Source organism: Artemia sp. Qi Xiang Cuo, chromosome 7 (genome assembly GCF_049724085.1).
Source record: "Artemia sp. Qi Xiang Cuo chromosome 7, ASM4972408v1, whole genome shotgun sequence".
In the NCBI taxonomy this organism is placed as follows: domain Eukaryota; kingdom Metazoa; phylum Arthropoda; class Branchiopoda; order Anostraca; family Artemiidae; genus Artemia; species Artemia sp. Qi Xiang Cuo.
In genome coordinates, this window is record NC_142800.1 from 16,212,405 (window position 1) to 16,233,052 (window position 20,648).

The window sequence follows — 20,648 nt, forward strand, 5'->3', positions numbered from 1 at the left end:
GATTGTTGTAGACCTACGTCGGGATCTGTTGCAGATATAAAGCAGAAAACAAAGAATGAATATAAAAAGTTCCTTAAATCCATTCGTTATAAGGGTATGGAATTTCCAGCATCTAAAAAGGATTGGTCTAAATTGATCAATACTGAGAAGCTGGATAAAAGTGATCTTTATAATAGAGATTCGATTTCTAGTTCAGGTTGGTATGTTTACTATTCGTCAATTTTTTCCAAAATTGATTTTTTCGCGCAGTCACATTATCCTCAGTTACTTTCTAAAATTCTTCCGCCTTCGCTTCATCAAGGTCGTATTATTCCAGTATCGGTAGCTGCTGTTGAAAATGCAATTAAGCAACTGAAATCTTCATCCATTGATATTGCTGGTATTAGCGTAAATAATATAAATCCAAAGTGTGCTGTTCTTTTATTTCATTTACAGCTGTTGTTCCAAATGTGTTTCACATCATTTCTGGTTCCGGATAGCTTTCTTTGTGGAACTATCACCTCAATATTAAAACGGGAAAAACTCCCTTCTCATTGTTCATCTTATCGCCCTATAGCCACTGCGTGTAACTTGAGTAAAACCCCTGAATATATTTTACTTTCTCATTCAAATGAAAATATAAATTTTGGATCGAATCAATACGGGTTTCATTCTGGTATTGGTTGTCAACATGAACACCGTGTTCTTTCTTCCGCCCTTAAGAATAGCCTGTCTGAGGGGTCGTCATTTTATATATGTACTTTGGACCTTTCTAAAGCTTTTGACTTGACAGCGTAGTTCATAGTCAAGCTTTTTTCCTTTTTTAATAACGGTGTAAATATTGTGAAGTTGTTGTGAAGTGTATTATTATGGTATTTGGGTGTCGCAGTCGTAGATGCCTTTATTCTCCCTTTAAAGGGAGATAAACTCTGGCCCTTAAGTAATTAAACTTTGGTAGCGTGTCTTAGGCTATGACAGAACTAATCAGGCGTACCAGCTGGGTATGTTCGAGGGGCTAAAGGTAGATTGTAGAGAGGTTGTCTAAAATACAATACTTTTATTCATTTAACATATAATAATAATCAGATATATACTTTCTACTGGGACTGGCTGTCCCAAGTAGACCACAAGTCTCAGAAACTACAATAATATATATTAAGATATTTAGACACTTACAATGATAAGACAAAATTCCAAGGTATTTCTAAAAACAACGGACCAGAGGTCAGTCCGGCATAAAGTTAGTATCCGATCCCCCTTCCGATAAAATGTATCTTTTATACATTTTTATCAATCACACCTTCTCATGTAATCGCTAGGAAGTGGTAATTTCTCAATTTCCCGTTAAACAGCACTTGGCAGGATATGTTCCTTATCTTAATAAAAAGTGGTATTTCAAAACTTCATATTTGCGTCTTATATATTTTTACTAAATTAATAATTAACTAAATTAGAAAGTTTTACCACAATACTACCCATTTAAAGAAGAATTGTCCCAATTTTCAATATTTTACTTTTAAAACAACTTAATTTTTTTTACAGCTATTATGCTGCCATCTTTGGGTCATTATGTGCATCTACCCTCAATGAGTTTTCTTAGGGTTTTGTTTCTGGTCCGATATAGGCCATGTTCTTTTTTTGTCGAAGGATTTCAATTTGAAATTCATCCTTGTTTCTCTTTTTCTCTGTCTCTAGGACAGAAAATTACTCTTTTACCCTTCTTCATATACCTCTTCTGTTTTAACTTGACCCCAAGCAGCTTAAACATAATATTAGTGGTTTCGCTTAAATTAGATTTCAAGTTATATTAGAAAAGCTTATGAATTATTTGAGTTTAAATTTAATTCCCATTAATAATTTAATTTATCTGTGTGTTGTGGTTGATATACCGTTTATTTTTCGTTTTAGAAATGCCTTGGGTAAATTACATAAAACATTATTGATTTTTAAATTTTCACATATTTTTCCAGCACAAAGCATTTTCACATATTTCAAAAACATAAGCCATTTGGGCTATGTAGCACAATATCTAGGCCTAAATTAAGTTCTAATTTTATCTCACTTTTTGATGAACTTGTAGTAAAGTCTTTATTACTGCTATAGTTTCCAAATATCAGTTGATCAAGTATGGTTTGGTTTCTGATGGTATGAGATGATAGTATCAGGATATATTTGAAGTGGCTTCAAAATTTGTTACTTTCAAAAAATGTGTCAAAATATGATCTGAAAATATGATCAAAAAAGAAAAATGGATCAGAAAGGATGCTACGAAAAATTTGATTTCCAAAAAAATAGCTAAGGCTGTATCTAAAATAAATATTCACATTAGAATAAATATAAAGCATAATGTTTTACATATATAGTACACAGAAACGCTCAACTTCGTAAAGTTTAATTACTTTTATGTACTTTTCTCTCTTTTAATTACTCCAAAAATAATCTCCCGCTTAAATCGAAAAATAAGGTTTCTTGCTGGATTATTCTTTCAAACTTAATACTAAACGGATTATTTTACAATAGAAATTATTAATACGTTGACTCGAGGTCAAACATTTACATATAACATTAAATCACTAGTTAAAACTTAAAGTTGATAAAAACATAGTATATATATATAAGCATTGTGTAATAGCTTACATAAGTATTTTTTTTTTAATTCGCAAAACTAATTAGGATATTTAACTACTGTTTAAAACTTAAAGCATTAAAAAAATAATACACGGTATAGATAAGCGTTGGAATTAATTCCAATTATTGTTTTGTTAATTGTTCTTGAAGTATTAATGTAGAATACTTCTTGAATGATATAAAAATAAAAAACACAAATGCTCAACATTTAATTCACTATATTTACATGGATAGTTTAGGTTACATATATATATATAAATATATATACATATATTAACCGAAGTTATGCTGATACTTAATTGTTAAAAACAAATAATAATTATGTACCCTAATAATTTATTTAATCACTGCAATATTTGTTATTTTTACAACTTTAATTAAGTCCGTCAGGACTTTTATATGATAAGTCCTAACTGCAATTAAAATATTTACTAAACAAAAGCAACTCCAACAAATAGATGTATGCACCATAACTGATAAGTATGATTAGCCTCTATTTAAGGGCTTGACAATAGTTCATATAGCATGATTTTGCAATCAAAATTTACATATTTACAATTTTTTTTGGTATATGATAACAATTCCATATTTATAAAGTTTTCAAAATACATTTATAATTGTATATATTTTCTCAACAACATTTGTTCCCACTATATAACTTTTCCATATACGACTATATACATTTTTTTATCTTTGTTTTACCAATTTGGTTCTATTTCGAACCCACTTGTTTCATTAACTGTCATTAGCTTACTATATGCCTGTTTGTTTATTCAGACTTTTGAGCTTTTCAATTCTTTTCGAATTTCTAGGTACTTGAGACAGTTTTATAACGTTTTGTCTGTAATCTCTCTTTAATGTCCTTTTTAGATAAAGCTCCATTTACAGCTTAGATCTGATAAGCTAATGAATTTTGCTGTTCACCTTATACCTGTTATGCCATTATCAAATAACTTTGCCTGTGCTCTGAAGGTTTGCTTACCAGGACTGCCTTCTGGTAGCTCCTTATAACGTTTCCAGGTCCTCTTGTCATGGCTACTGCTAATAGGACTATTATGAATCTGCACACACAATAATTAATTATTTAATAATTCGTGGCCACAATTTTCTCTTGGGCTATTCTTTTTTCAGAAAAAGTGGCCCTTCTGCTTAAAATACCTGGCCTTCATGGCACACAGTAATTCAGTTTTTGACATACAAGTGACAATTAATATTTTCACTTTAACTTCCCCACTTTTAGTGGTCTGGTCTTAGGTTTCAACTTCAAATTAAGTCCTTATGGATATTATGTGAATTTTTTTTTCATGCCATGTTAGTCATTTTTCTGAAAACGACTTCCACATAAGAGAGCCAAATTTCTTTTCTTGACTACTTCGAGCATTTCTCCAATATTTCTATTAATCTCGGCCCGCGTTAACCAATGTAACGGCGGCTCCGTAGTATTAATGCTACTTATTTGTACTTATTTAGTACAATTTTCATACTAGTTTCGTTCGGCAAGTTCAATAAATGAGTATAACAGAGTTAAACTGATTCCATTCAGTTTCTTTTCCTTTTAATTTCGTTTGGCTATATTTTCAACTTGAACCTTTCTCCTCTTTTTTTGATTCGTTATTTCAATGGAGCCTAAGGGTTTTTCAAGTCTTTTTCCGCTTTTTCAGTAAAATAGGTCTTTCCTAAGCCTATATTTATATGTTTCACGTATTTTTCAAAAACCCTTAACAAGTTTTTATGCTGATTGCCCTTCTATGGTCAAATTCATTATCTCCATATTTTTAAGAGGTGGGGGGGGTGTCTAATTTTTGCAACCTGTATTTTTTGAAATTGTTTGAATTTTTTCTTCCGAAAGTTTTTGGTGTTAGAAAAGTACTGTAGTTTTTCAGCTAATTTTTTTTTTAACACTTTTAATTAAGTTTTGCCCCGAAATTTCTAGTTCTCATCTATTCATAAAAATGTACGCTTTTACGATATCCTGATTCCCACAAGATTGTGTGGTTTTCATCACAGACACATATTCCTTGTCTGTGGTATTTTAATTTGTGCCTATTTCGTGCCAAAAGCTGTTTAGAGATAGGGGTTATGTTGTTTCCCTCTAATTTATATTATTCGCGTCTGGAATCATCCTCACTTAAATTTGCGCCTTAGTTTTATACAGTCCCTGAGTGTAATTTGTCCCTTTCGTTATATTTTGACTATTACCCCGTTTTACAAGTGTATGGGTTTAGTGTCCAGGCAGAGTCACTACATCTTATTTACTTTTAGGACGTATGACTCTACCCGAACATTCAGCTCAAACCTTCTCCCAAGTTTTACTTTTATTCCTGATATACATTTGGTTAGCTTGGTGGATCCCCCCCCCCAAATGACAAGACGCTTAGCAATTTTTGTTTTTAAATGCAAACGGTCCTGTCATTGGTGTTTTTCACCTGCAATATCCTTGCCGTGTTACTTCTATTAATGGTGTGTTGGGAATTTATTTAATATGTGAAATTAATTATACCCGAGAAAACTTTGTTTTACACGGTGCTATACTTTTTAAATTGTGACCCATTTTATCTACGGCTTCTTGTTTATATACATCGTCCTTTTGGTAAGTGTTTAATTTATTATATCTTCTACTATTTATAACAAGATTACAGCTAGCTTGTACATGTCGCGATTCATGTAAACTCTCGCCGTTTTTCCTATTATAATTATTTTAAAATTCTTCAAAAACAATTTTGTTCAAATTCGACTGAAAGTGTCACCTCAGAGAGTCAAAGGTCAGTAGATGCATTGCATGTACTTAACAACGAGAGACCAGCAGTGATTGAGCTCACTCCAAATTTGCTAGCTTCCAAGGACCCTATTTCAGTAAACTAACCTCGTTCGTTTTTTTTAGTATCATCCCCCCAAAATATATTTTTCCAATATATATTTTAAAAGAATCGCCTTCTAATACTGATTCTAAATATGTATAATTTAATTAGTTTCACAACACTTATTTATAAGTTATGTGGCCTTACTTAATTTCTTTTATGAAGGTTACTCTTTTTGACAAGTCTTGTCAGTAGGCTACACCATTCGTGAAATTTCATCTCGTCTCGGAAACAAAATTTTTGCAGGAATTAATGATGTCACTTCAGATCGGAATTAATAATTTAGCGTTAGAACGTGACGGTAATAATTTTTACTGGCGATATATATTTGAAGAAAAACTTGATGTTATTTATATACCGATTAAAAAATAAAATATAGATATTTCTTTAGAGGCTTTTTACTCGTTTTATTTTTATTTATTATTTTTTTCCCGTTATAATTGTTTTATTCAAATATTAATCTGCTGGGGGCTACGCTCGTTCTGCCTTTCTCCGTTTCCTGGTCCGACTTTCGGACCCCAAATTTTTGCTTTTCTTCTTTATAATATTTGCAAGTTTTTCCGTGGTCTCTATAGTGCGGTTTACAAGGCTCTGAATTTGAGCACGGTTTTGTTGCCTCGTCAAATTTCTTTTATCTTTGTTTCTCCTGATGTTTGGCCTTTTTCATAAGTGTTTTAGCTACTTGTGCTGCTGACAAAGGAACTTGTTACTGCCCCTCTGGTTTCTTTACTTTTCTCCCTAAGTTTTCACTTAAAGAGGGTTTTCTTGACAATGGCCCAGGTTTAGTGATATCGGTTTCTATAGAAGAATTATCAGTGTCACATTCTGTTCGCTCGCGTCTGGTAGATGGCGTTTGTTCCAAAAGCCATTTTTGTGTTAAGACTGTAGGTGAATCTAATGTATGAAAATCAGTTAATTCATTGGTTCCTTCCAATTTTTCTTCTTCTGTGAATTTTACCCTTGGTTTATCGCATTTTAAACCCTTATGTTGTGTTTGATTTTTTTCATCGCAAGTATCCGATGAGTATTGAATATTTCACTTTTTCTCTTGTTTGTTGTGTAGAGTTTGTAGCCAAGACTGGGCTAAATACTCCTTACACTGCTCCCAACTTTTGTGGTCATTAAAAAGGTCATAAAATTTATATGGTCTTCTGATATATATTGGTGAAATCGCGTCCTCTATTTCTTCTTCTGAAAGCATAGGCTCCGTTTTCCACTGTTTTGAAAAATATCTCTTTTTCATTCTATTAGGGTGTACTACTTCTTCCTTTTCCTTATACTGATGCTTTAGAACATATGTTAAGTTATTTGGTAGAATTTTTATAATCCTGTAAGGTCCATCCCATTTCGGTTTTAAATTTTTTGTTCCTTCCAGATTCGTTTTGTAAACATAAACCAAATCTCCTAAACAGTAACTCGTCTTATTTTTGCTTGTTCTGTCATATTTTTCTTTTTGTTCTGTTTTCACATCTTCCAGATTGTCTTTAACTTGTTCCATAGCTTTTTTCATTCGCATCACCATTTCCAGCTTGTATTGGTCTAAGTTGTAATACACTCTATCATTTTGTATTTCATCCAATAAAATTCTGGGATCTCTTATATGTTGCAAAAAAATGGCGTTTCTTTTAAGGAACTTGAAAAACTCGAATTTATTGGAAAGGCTACAAATGGTAAACGTTCATCCCAATTTTCCTTTTCCTCACATTCAAGTATTCCCAGCATGTAAGCTAATTCCCTATGCTTACGTTCAACCATCCCATTAGCTGCTGCCATGTAAGACGAGGTAAACCATCGTTTAACATCCAGATATTCTGTAATTTCGTCTAATATTTGGCTCTAAAACATGGCCCATTGTCGCTAAGTAAAATTCTTGGAAAAATCCCGTGTTCCAAATATAGATGATTGACCAAAACTTTCGCGATGGTTTTTCTCTTTTCATCTTTAATTGCAAAAGCCTATAAATATGAGTAAAAATGTTCGACTACGGTTAGTACGAACCTGTTTCCTGTTCTGGAAAATCGTATACTTCCTCCTATTCCCCAAATGTCTATTGAAATTAATTCTCCTACCCCTGAAGGGGTGGGGCATAGACCTGATTCAGCCCTAGGGGTCCTTGGTGGCAATTTTTGTTTGGCACACTCTTGGCAGCTTTATATGAAAGCTTTTACATTTGAGTACATTTTTGGAAAATAAAAATTTCCTTTCAGTCTCCCCATAGTTTTTGCTTCTCCCATGTGACAGCCAATTGTTGCATGTGCCATCTGTAAAATTTCTCCTTCCAGAGATTTTTGAATTACTGGAATAATTTTAAAGTCATTTTTTCTATATTCTTGCAATGGTCTATGATATCTTACTAGAAGATTTTTACTTTTGTCCATATCAAAATTATCTAAGTCCTTTAAAAAATGTTTAAAGCGCTCTGGCAATTCCGTTCCTATTGATAAGAAGGATTTCATTGCTAACAAAAATCATCTTTATCTGGACGATTCGCAATATTTTCATTGGACAGTATTCCTGTCCCTCCTAGTTCGTTTCGGATGGTTATTACCAAATTTTCTTCCGTATCTGGATGTCATGACAAATAGTCATGGTAAATGTTTGTACGGCTCTTTATATATATTGGGGTATATGAATATGCTTGTAGACGCAATATCCACCGTGTTAACCAGGCTGACGTATTTTGCATCGTATGTAGCCAAATTAATGATTTTTGGTCTACGCGTAAAATAAATTTTTTCCAAGTAAAAATTATCAAAAATATTCTGTAAAAACTACAACTGCCAAACACTCCCTTTCAACTGTCGAGTATTTTTTCTTGCCTCCGACAGTGACCTGCTCGCGTATTGGACTATTGATACTCCTTCAGAATTTATGTTTAATAATATGGCCCCGATATCGTACCCCGAAGCATCTGTTTGCACACAGAAGTCTTGTGACAAATCTGGTAGTTTTAGTATTGGTGCCAGTAATAATTGCCTTTTTATTTCATTTAGCGCTTGTTTTGCGTCCGCTGGACAATTGAATTTGCCTGATTTTCTCAAAAGGTTTGTCAAAGGTTGTGCTATTGTGGCGTAATTTTTAATATATCGTCTGAAATAGCTTAACAAACCACAAACCGATCTGCAGCTTTTTTGATCTTTAGGAGGCTGTAAATTTTCTATGACTGTAAATTTTTCTGGATTTGGTGAAATAGTACCTTTTATCAGGTGTCCAAGAAAAACTAATTTTGGTACTACTATTTTTAACTTTTCTGGTTTTAATTTTAAGCCTGCTTTTTCAAACTTTCCCAGTATTTTTCTAAGTCCGACCAAGTGGTCTTCCAGATTTTCATTAAACAAAATTACATCATCTAAATAAGCCAAGGTATCTTTTTTCCTTCCTGGTTCTTTATCTTTTAACACCTAATTCATTAGTATGTATAAATTTATTTCCCATCATATGTGTAAAATACAACACTGATGGAGTATAAAGAAAGAAAATGGAAAAAAAAAAAAAAAAATAAATTCTAATAAATAAAAACAAAACCAAAACAGAGAAAAAAATAAAATAAAAAAAAAAAAAAAAAAAAAAAATACAAATAGGGGCAATTATCAATCAATCAATCAATCAATCAATAAATTTATTTCCCGAAATACACAAATGATGTAAACTCGGAGTAAAACTTTAGACGGTAACAAATTACATAAAGGCACTAAACAAGGTATTCGTCGGATCCAGCGACTTCTCAAATCGCAGTCTCCGTTCCGCGATTGCTTTAAGAGGATCTGTGACCCCATATACAGAAACCAGGCACCGGTTTCTGGCCCAAAGAGGTATGCCAAGGAGGAACTTGGCATACCGAAAAAAACAACGTTCGTAGCGTCTTCTTATCCGAGATAGTTAATATACTCCAAAAGGGTGAAAAAGCAAGCAAAAGGGGCATAGCAAATGCATTGTAAATTTTTGATAATATACTTCTTTTCTATCGAGCTTTACACGGATCAAGCATACCGTATGTCTTACGAAGCTTTGAACCTAAAAATTCTAGCAAAAGCGATCGGGTATGCCTCATATCACTCCCAATAGGAAGTCCAAGGTAATTGATGCTTGGTGATAAAGGCACCGGATGACCATCTAGACAAATATTATCCGGGGATGTCCGATTACGCGATTTACCAATTGCAACAATCTCACTCTTCTCAGCATTAAACTTCAATCCGATTTTCCTATACTCAATACATAAAATATCAAAATTTTCCTCTATACCCGAGACAGTCCTGCTGAGATTCAATATATCGTCAGCGTAGTTCAGAAGCGACATATCAAGGCCTCGGTAGATAAATGTCGTGCGAACTTTCTTCTGGGCCTCCAGGACACTGTTATTATATAGTGGGGGTGAAGATACACCCCCCTGCCTAATACCTTTCCATACACGTATTACACACTTCGAAATTGCAAAACCATCTCGTGTCGGTACTTTAATAACAACATACAGTTTGCTGTACATATTCCTGTAAACACGTAAAATTGAGCGATCAAGACCACGATCCTTAGCGCTGATTAAAAGCTGAGGATGAATTCCCGAGTCAAACGCACGTGAAACGTCGTGACCGGCCATAAGAAGAATATCGTCTTTCTCTTCAACATCAACTAAAACATTAGCAATAACACTATGTACATGTTCACGACTGTAACCATTTTTAAAACCGAACTGATTTTCTGGTGTCGAACAGACTTCTGTTATCTCATCAATAACTATCAGCTCTAGCAATTTACACATTACCGAGGAAACCGTGATTGGCCGATATGAACTGCATTTACTTTTATCCTTTCCTTTCTTAACCACCGGGGTTACAACACCAGCACAGAACACATCGGGGACTAACCCACAGTTGAATATAGTTTGGAATAATAGACCCAAGTGGTGCAACAGATTTATACTTCCGTGCACGAGGTGCATACCGCATAACTGATCGATTCCACATGACAATTTCTTTTTCATTTTTAGAATGCACTGTTTAATTTTTTCCAGACTAACCGTGAAACTGGGACCCGAAACACAATCACCCAGAGTCGCAACAAGCTGCGTAGAGAAATCTTCTTCCAAAACGGTATCTGGGGGTGAAAATTCACTAGTATAATATTTAACCCATTCTTGCTCTGATGGTATCTTTTGATCACTTGACTCGCAATCACCTTTCTTCTTTGAAATGAACTTCCATATTTCATTGGGATTTCCTGACAATCTTTCACTATATCCATCAATCACAGCTCTTTTGTGTTTAGTAAGAATTTTAGAAAACTGACGCTTGGTGTAGAGTCTTACATCATTCACAGCGCCAGAACGGGGTCTACCACAGCTATTCCACAGACGGTACCAAAATTTGGAAGACTCGCACGCGTGAGCCAGCTCTGGATTAAGAGACCACTTAGGAACTTCAGACCCCACGCGCACTTTGCGTTTGGGTACAGCAGCTGTTTCGGCACACCGCATCGCATGGGTAAGCTCAGAGCAATATATGTTTAGAAGAATCTGCTTTTCACTGACTGATATTTTAGCGTTCTGCTGTAGTAACTGGACCGGTATCTTGATTTTCGCCAACACGCTATCAAGAACACTAGAATATGCACTAGGGTTGACTTTATTCCATTCGGATTTAAAATACCACTTCCTTTTCCTTGGGTAGCTGATTTCAGGCACAGCAATTTCAAATGAGCAGGTTATAGGGAAATGATCGGATACCGATAAGCCAGTATCGACACGGCTAACACTAAGTGATTTCACACTGTTCGAGCAGACGAAGAAATCCAAAGAGCTTGTTGAGCCTGAATTGTGCACATATGTGAAACAGCAGTCATTTGGTACGGGGTGCATGTCGGCAAGAGCGGGCAACAGGATTTGAGACCTTGCGCTATTACTATCGTTTAAGTCACAGTTGAAATCTCCCACAACAATCACCTGCCCATGCTTATCATGACAGTCCTGAACGGAACGCACCAGTTGGGAGCATGCAACACTGAATCTCTCCTCTGAAGCAATGTCGCGGTAATCGGTTGGGAGATAAACAGAGAATACGTAAGCTTCACCGATTTTTACAGCCACAAAACATTCATTTTGACTAAACAGCTGGACAGCCAGGTGAGAATTAACGAGTATGGCAACGCCACCTGATGGTCTTCCTCGACCCGAAGCCACAGCAGGCACCGAAAATACTTGAATAGTGTCACTGAACTTCAGAAGAGAAACCGAGGATGTCGACAGGAAGTGCTCCTGCAAACAGAGCACATCGTTGCAACGTAGCGCACTTTCGAGAAACGGTAGCTTTTCAATAACATTTCCGTTAATGTTCCACGAGCAAACCTTTAGCTGGGGAGCAATCATTTACTAGCCATGATTTTCATTGCTACTGGGCATTTGATACTAAAGCAAGGATGGTCCGCAGAACTGCATAGTGCGCATTTCACATCATTATTGCAAGGGTCCTCTTTCGAATTTTTATGACAAGCGGCACAGCGAGAGCACTTGGTATCATTTTTGCACGTTTGAGCTGCATGTCCAAACTGTTGACAGTTATAGCAACGCATGGGCAGGAATTTATACTCCTGAATTCGGTGTTTCTCATAGCCAAAGGTCACAGGGTTTTCCATTGCTTTGAGTAAGTGCATCTTACTGTCTAAGATTACTGTAGCCTTATGCTTTGTTTCTGCATCTAAAGCGATTCGCCAATATCCTGCTATGAAATCAAAACTAGTGTAATATTTTGAACCTCCTAACGAATCTAAAATCGTATCAATTCTTGGCAACTTCATCACGTCCTTAACCGTGACGGCATTTAGTGATCTAAAGTCTATACATAATCTCCAGGTGTTATCTTTTTTCCTGACTATTACTAGTGGAAAACACCAATCACTCACACTTTCTTTAATTATTCCCTGATCTTCCATTTCTTTTATTTGGCTTTCTAGCCATGGTTTTAAATGATAAGGTGTTTTATACGGTGATTTTTTGATTGGAGGACCCTCTGTGGATATCTTGTGCGTGATTAAGTGAGTTAATCTGTAATCCACTTTGTGTCTTGCAAAAGTCCATTTAAAATCCCAAAAAATATTTTCCACCCCAGTTTTTACGTTTTCCGGTAAATTTTTTAAATCAAATTGTTGCAAAAAATCCGTTTTCGACATTCCGTACTTTTCTTGTGTCCTGTGGTTTGCATTTCGTGGTTGCGGATTTTATGAGGATAAATGTTCGTGGCCAATGAAGTTTACGCTTAATTCTGGACTGTTTAGAGATTTTATTTCCGAATTTGAAATCTTTTCCACTGATCCAAGTTCTATCTGGTTCAGTTTTATTTTATTATTACTTAGATTTGATAGTTTAAAGTATATAATACCATTGTCAATTTTTATAACTTAATTTTCCACGAAAATTATTGGGTATTCTTTTATGGTGTACCCTCCTATCATGGCATCCATTGTTTTACCTTTCCTTCTTTTGCATTTAATGTCACTAGAACTTGAGCTGTCGTTCCCCCTTCTATGGTGATTTTTCCGCTTATCTTTAGGTTATAATTTGAATCTTCACTTTCGCTATCTGTTGTTACGCAGATTTGCGTATTATTTTCATTTGCCTGGTTTATGGTTATTGTATCGGATATGTGTTCCCATACAATCCCATATTTTCTGATAGTATCTACTCCTAGAATACAAGGAAATGGTAGCTGCTTGCATATTATTACTGTTACTGTTATTTCTTTATCCCCTGCACTAAATTTCAGTGGACATTCTTCCAAAATTGTCAGCTTGTGCCCTGTTACTTATGTCAGGGTATTCTGGCATCTGCTTATTCAATTTTTGATAATAAGAGGAAACCTCTTAAAAACTTCCTCTCGAATTAATTATTTAGATTCACCTGTATCTAGTAAACATGTTAAATTTTGAAAACACTCAATTTTAAAACAACGCAGAATTGATCGATTATTATTATTTGCATTATTATCACAACATTCTAAACTATATAGGGGTCTTTGTAAGGAAACAGCTCTGTCGACCCTTACAAGCTGGTTTCTCCGTTTAAATGCCCACTGTTTGGCCACTGTTTCTGGGATTATCCCAGTTTTCTTCAGCGCTGCTACTTTGACCCTGGGTATTGTTAACCGTTTGCCTCCTAGGCCTAAATTCAGGAAAATTATTAGGTGTTTGCCAAGTATTATTTGTTCCCTGCTTTCCTAAATTTCTGACTCCCTTCGTTATGACCTAGTGGTTTGTCTTGTACGTCAGGCCTTCTTTGTGAATTCTCTGCCAGCAAACGGCTGCATAGTGGTTTGGTTTACTACAATAATAGCAATTAAATTTTCTCTTCAATTGTTTGTTTGTTTCCTGGTTACTTCTAAATATTTTTGATCTGTCCTTGTTGGTTCCCTAACAATCTGTCTTTGGTGGAGGAGGGTGCCCATACTTTCTAGAGTTATCAGCTGCTAATCTCTCAAGGTCGTGGAATCTACCAGCTATTTCCCTAGACGGCGACCCTCGACCTCCGTCGCGCCTTTTTGGTTCACGATTCGGCTCCTCAAAGCTCACCCTTTTCTGCCCCCTTTCATATTTTATACTTTCTTGGGCTCCTGTGTTATTTATTAACATCTGATCAAACCTTTTCATAGCCTCGTCAATTTTTACCTCTGTCTCGACTAGTATTATAGCCTGCTCTAAATTTTGAGATTTCTATGATAATATTAGTCTTAATAACTTTTTTGGTAACCCTTGGGTAAAAGTATGTAGTTGTACTTTCTGTATTGTCTCGTCATTTCCGCCTTTCTCTAATTGTAAGCATACGAATTTACAAATTTTGTCTGCATATTTCCTGATGCTAGTTGAGGTATTGAATGTGACTACCTCTGTTATTAGCCTCTTGGAGATGCTTGTCTCTATGAATCTTGTTTTAAAAGATTTAATTAGAGTACTGATGTCCTTGGGCTCTTTTTCCTTTATTGCCTCAAAAGGTTTAAGGGCGCTTTCCATTAATCTGGCTGCAACGCATTGCTCTTTAACCTTATCCTCAGACGATTCAATTAGTTCGTCAAAAATTTTTAATTTTTCGATAAACTCATCTACATCGGAATTTACCGCGTATTCTGGTATAATTTTTGCAATTTCAAGTACCGTTGATAGGGAAGTCATTTTTTCCTCTGGTAAAGCCATTTTTTCCAATCTACTATTTTTATCTAGCCTTCTCGACCCAGTTTTTCCAGCAACCACCAGTTGTTGTGAAGTTGTGTATTATTATGGTATTTGGGTGTTGTAGTAGTAGATGCCTTTATTCTCCCTTTATAGGGGTGATAAACTATGGCCCTAAGGTAATTAAACTTTGGTAGCGTGCCTTAGGCTATGACCGAACTAATGAGGCGTACCAACTGGGTATGTTCGAGGGACTAAAGGTAGATTGTAGAGAGGTTATCTAAAACACAATACTTTTATTCATTTAACGTATAACAATAACAGATATATACTTTCTACTGGGACTGGCTGTCCCAAGTAGACCACAAGTCTAAGAAACTACAATAATATATAATAAGATACTTAGACACTTACAATGATAAGACAAAATTCCAAGATATTTCTAAAAACAACGGACCAGAGGTCAGTCCGGCATAAAGTTAGTATCCGATCACCCCTTTTGATAAAATTTATTTTTTATACATTTTTATCACCAACGACTTCCCGACTAATCATTAGGAAGTGGTAGTTACTCAATTTACTGTTAAACAGCACTTGGCAGGGTATGTTCCTTATTTAAACAGAAATGGATGTTATAAAACTTTATATTTGTGTCTTATATATTTTTACTCAATTCATAATTAACTAAATTAGAAAGCTTTACCACATAAATCTTTCAGTTATTTCTCGTCTTCGTGTTTGGTATGGGAATTCTTTCCTCCGAATTAATAAATCTGGACCTCCGTTTGTCTGTGTACGTCGGGGTGTCAAACAGGGAGGGGTTTTATCACCTAGATATTCAAAATGTGCATTTTTGATATATTAGATGAAATTAAATCAAAATATTTAATTGGACTCTCAGATGTTTCTTATCTTGCCTATGCGGATGATCTTCTACTTTTGTGTAATAAACTTTTGTGTCTTAATGTTGAGAAATGTGAGTTTCTAGTTTATAATGGTCAGACTTCCTCTAATTTTCCCTTAGTTTGTCGCGGTTTTTCTGTACCCTCTGTTTCCACCTTTCCGTCGTTGGGTAGTACTGTTACTAATTCAATTTCTAGCCTACGGCACTGCACTGTTCGTGATATTCAAAATAAAATTCCAATGGGCTATTATAAGATTGTTGCCAATCGAGGGAAGTATAATAGGCGTGCACTAGGTAGGCTATATGCTACATTCTGTAATCATTCTGTCCTTTATCTTTCTGGTGTTTATCCCCTTTTAAAGAAAAATGATGTTAAGCAGATCCAGTCTTTTTATTTCAGATTTTGTAAATTTTTACTTTATCTCACCCCTGGCATAGTAATGGTAAGATAATTCGTGTTTGATATCCCTGGTATAACTGCAAAGTTGGCAGTGCTGCGTGGAAAGTTGTCGGAATCAGCTTTTTATCAGTTATCGCCTCATCATCGTTTGGTCTGTCTATTCGGTTAATCTCATTGTACTGTTTTTTTTTATTTGTAGTGTATTTTTTTTGTGTAGTGTTTTTTATTTGTAGTGTATTTCATTTTCCCTTTTTTCTTTTTTTTGTGTTACTCTACAAATGTCATAACTTGTTTTGACGTGGGTTATTAATAAATTATTATTATTATTATATTCTGTACTCGATAAAGATCAAACGAGACTCTAGCCTTTAGAGGATTTAAAAAAGCGTTAGCTCGGTCTTGTTTGTTTTTCCGTAATTTCTATTGTTTTAAGTTTGACAAAACTTTTAATTCTAATTCTGTTTGTTTTAGGTTTCATTCATTCATCCGTAGTAACATTTTGATTTTAAGTCGGACTTAATAATACATTTGATTCTTGTTCGTTTTGGATTCATTTATTAGTTCATTTGAAATTTTATTTTGGAAAAAGGCTCTAGAGCTTTTAATTTACATCCAGGTGAGCCCTCTGTCGATATTAAATGACCATTGGTTCCATCGGGTGGCCTCTGGATTCGTGACTCACCTTTATTGAATTTTTTTTTGATATAGGAACTGCAAGTCTGGTGTACAGATTTTGGACAAAGGGAATTAGACGGTTAAATTTTCATCAAAGTTGCAACCTCTTTCCTGAAACCACTGTAAAATAAATTCTTCTGATGTATGCATGGTTAGAAAAATTCCATTTTTCAGAGTTTCAAATGCTTTTGTCAAGGGGTGCTCTTTACTTATTGTATTTTACTACAAGCTATTCGATGCAGCTAATTGTGAAAAAAAAACACCTCCTCAACTTGAAACAGACAAAAAAAGTTTTTTTGAATAGCCCCGTGTGTATCTTTGGCTCGAGCGTTAATTTATTTCTTAGAATCCGTTTGTCAATCGTATAATTTTGGTCTGCAAGTCAGGTTTAACAATATTTAATTAATTTCTAAAAGTATCTGTATCCAAGGATGTTGAAAGAGTATCTATTAGAAACATCACAACATTTACTCCTCTTCAAATTCAAAAGAAAAGCTTTTTCCTCAGTGACCTGAATCTAGAGGGGTTTTGACTTTTTTTTCTATTATTGAATATCAAAGAAAGTTAATAAGCAAGGCTATTAAAACTGTACAAGGAAACCAAAGACATATTCTCCAGTCAGTTTTCTATAAAGTTAAGTGAAAATGGCAATCTGAAAGAAGTGGTCTAAATTTAAATGTTGCAGCAGCGAAAAGAAATATTCTCCTTGTGTTCGTTTTGGTCCTCATTCCGACAAATTTTCAGTTTTCTCATTTATCTGAATGCATTAAAAAATGTTTTTGAAAATGTTCTTATAAAATTTCCACGGGGAGTCCCTTTCTAAAAATAACGATTTTCACGTATATAATATGATACTTTCAAAGCAGTAAAAACACGTATATAAACCATTTATGGTGAAAAAGTATAACATTTGAAAATGAATTAATAGACAAAAATTGTTAATTTTAGCTCTTAACATAGTTTTACTCCCCGATAGTTTACTCCAGGGATTCCAGTACGCATATTTACATACATTAAGTACACGATATACTAGTAAATGTTATTGAACCACTTATAACCACACATATAAGGCTGTAGTTGTATTAATAAGCAAAAGCCTCAACAATGTTGAAGTCAACCGTCATTACTTTCACCAATTTCCTACTATTTTGAGCCCCAAAATAATGACCTTGAGCTTTTAAAGTTCCAAAAACATCAAAATAAATATTTCCTGCTCCCTGGACCTACTTTAGTTCTATTCAAACCTTAAAGCAACGATTTTCTAGGATTTTTCGTCGGCTGCTTCAAAATTTCAAATTTTTAGGGCCGTAACACATTTCAATTAGTGTTGCCACGTTGAACCCTTGATTCTCAGAGACACTTCTAAGGAAAAGCTGTACGTCGTTAAGGTGTGTGGTGCAATACGTTTTTAGCTTATTTTCTGCTGATTCTTCACCCAGGTTTCTTTTTTTAGAACCTAGTTCCCGCTACTACCAAAAACTGCTCAACTGAATATGAAGCTTACTACCAAAAACTGTACAACTGAATGTTGAAGATTTTTTTAATTATTAAACTGAATTTCTCCTAATTGTTTAAAATATATACGGTTACGTAATTTTCCAGTTAACCAAATTCAAACGATCAGATTTAATAAACACTATCCTTTGTTCTTTATCGGCATTAATGCAGAGACACCTAAATATAGATTGACTTAATTTCGCCGAAGAAAAGTTGAACTATAAGACAGGATAATATATATTCTTTCATGAAATAAACCAAAGACAAAACTCGTATACAAAGTTTATTGGTAAATCAATACATCAATAGGGAGGGGCCAAACTTCTCCCCCCCCCCTTTCCCCGCCGTTTCCCTGGTACTGGATTTTGCTGAAGTAATGTATTAGATTTAAAGAGAATTCAAATCAGTAGCACTGATTGATTACAAAATTTGGGCTTGTACATGACTATATACAATGAGTCTCGCTGATGCGCTTATTTTGGTTATGAATTATTTTAGTTGCATTATTTGACTGAATAAACAGTGTTAAATAGCTTCAACAGGATTTATGTGAATTTTTCATCACAGTAACTTAAGCTATATCGCTTAAAGGTCGGACTTATATATTTACAAGTTATTAAAATGAATTCTATTGATATGCTTTTGCTTGGATACAACCTTATTTGCCCAATTGTATTAACCTCAATCGGTTGCTTTTGTTTGATTAACGATCTACATTTAATCAACTCGAATCTGAATAATACAAGACTTAAGATCCATATGAAAATTTCATTACTAAGTTCTGTACCTTTATCCATCATCTATTTGGTTTATTACTATATTGGTATAGTTGGAGTTGATTGTTTGACATTAGCCATTTATGGACAGCTTGTCAGCACCTTCATTGAATTTAAATATAGCAGCAGTGTTCTAATCCTTTTAATTTCTGTATATCACTCCAAAGAAATTAAAAAGCAAGTTCTCATTTCCCTACTTCTGTGTTGTCTTTTCATCTGTATTATTCCTGGTCATTTGTATGTCAGTAGAACGAAGACGCACCCTGTGTATTGTATGTGTTCGAAACTAACCCAAAACTGTGAGCAGCCGACATTTCAAAAACTATTTTTCCTCCTTTTTCTGCTGTCTTTTGGCTTTTTAGTTATTTGTTGTTATTTGGTCGTGGTTGAACAAAGAAGTTACAAAGCCGACTGCCCCAGCCTACCTGCTACTCAGCGCTTTCGAATAGCGTTACCGCTGATTGGTTTTTGCCTTTATGGTAATTTTAGTGTTTTTCAGAAAAAAATGCAATTAGAAGTAATAAAGGCATTGGAAATTGAAAATGTTTTCATAGTTTTTCATCTGATAACTCCATTCCAATATTTCTTCGGTGCTTTTGGCTTTCCGTTTTTAGTATACCTGTTTAACAAACGACTAAAATCACAGAATCAGAGGATTTACCCTGTTCACACTTAAAGTGTGTGAAAAATCTAATTGTGGAAGACTTTGACTGCTTATCACAAAATTTTGGCAATGGCCATATTGGTTTTGTAAATAGTTTTTGTGCAAGCGATGTGAAAAACAGAATAAGGACTAACACTCCGAATTAATTGCTCTTTACAACGTTAAAATCAATTGAAAAAAAATATTTGCAGATAAAGTGGAGCAGTGACCTTGATTCAGTCACGTTCTGTGAAATCGTAGCTATTTGAGCTCCACGACTAAGGACTAGTAATGACTAAAACTCCGAGTTAATTGCTCCAGACTCTTTGCAACGTGAAGATCACTTGAAAAAAAATATTTGCTGATAAAGTGGAGCAGCGACCTTGATTCAGTCACGTTCTGTGAAATCGTAGCTATTTGTGCTCCGCAACTACTTGTATTAAATAAAAAATTATTTGCAGATAAAGTGGAGCAGCCACCTTGATTCAGTCACGTTCTGTGAAATCGTAGCTATTTGTGCTACGCGACATCTTTGAGACTAATTTAGACCAGAATTTGGAATTTTCTTCAAGATGAATCAAGAGTCGTTTTGGAGAAATCTTCTAATAGGCTAGAAAAGCTGAATTCGAGGAATATCTTCAAGGAGTTCAGTGGCTCGAATTGAAGAATCAACGCGAGTGTTATTTTTAGCGTTTCTGTTTGGGTTGACCTACTATAGCGGCTCTTCTTAGCAGTGGTTGGAACATTGTCATGGTATTCTGGATATGATGGACTTCATGATTAGATGTGTGATCTTGAATATGTTTTTTTAATAGTTGTGCAGGCAGGTCAATGACGCTCAATCCACTGTCACTATAGCGTCATCCAGACCGCATTTCCCACACCCTCTAGATTTAAAACATGGTCTGGAGGCTCAACTCACGGTGGCTCAAAAACTTTTAGCGGATGGGCGTGAATGTCAGAGCTTTGTATCTTATTTTCATATGTTCTACAATGGAAGACCCATTGAAGGCTGACTAAGCGTTGATTGTAAGTAAATAACTCAAATATTCTTAACTTACTCAGTCAGCTTTTACTGAAACGTAATTTAAAGAATAATTTTTCTATAAAACCGAGGCGATTTTAAAACTTAAAGCGA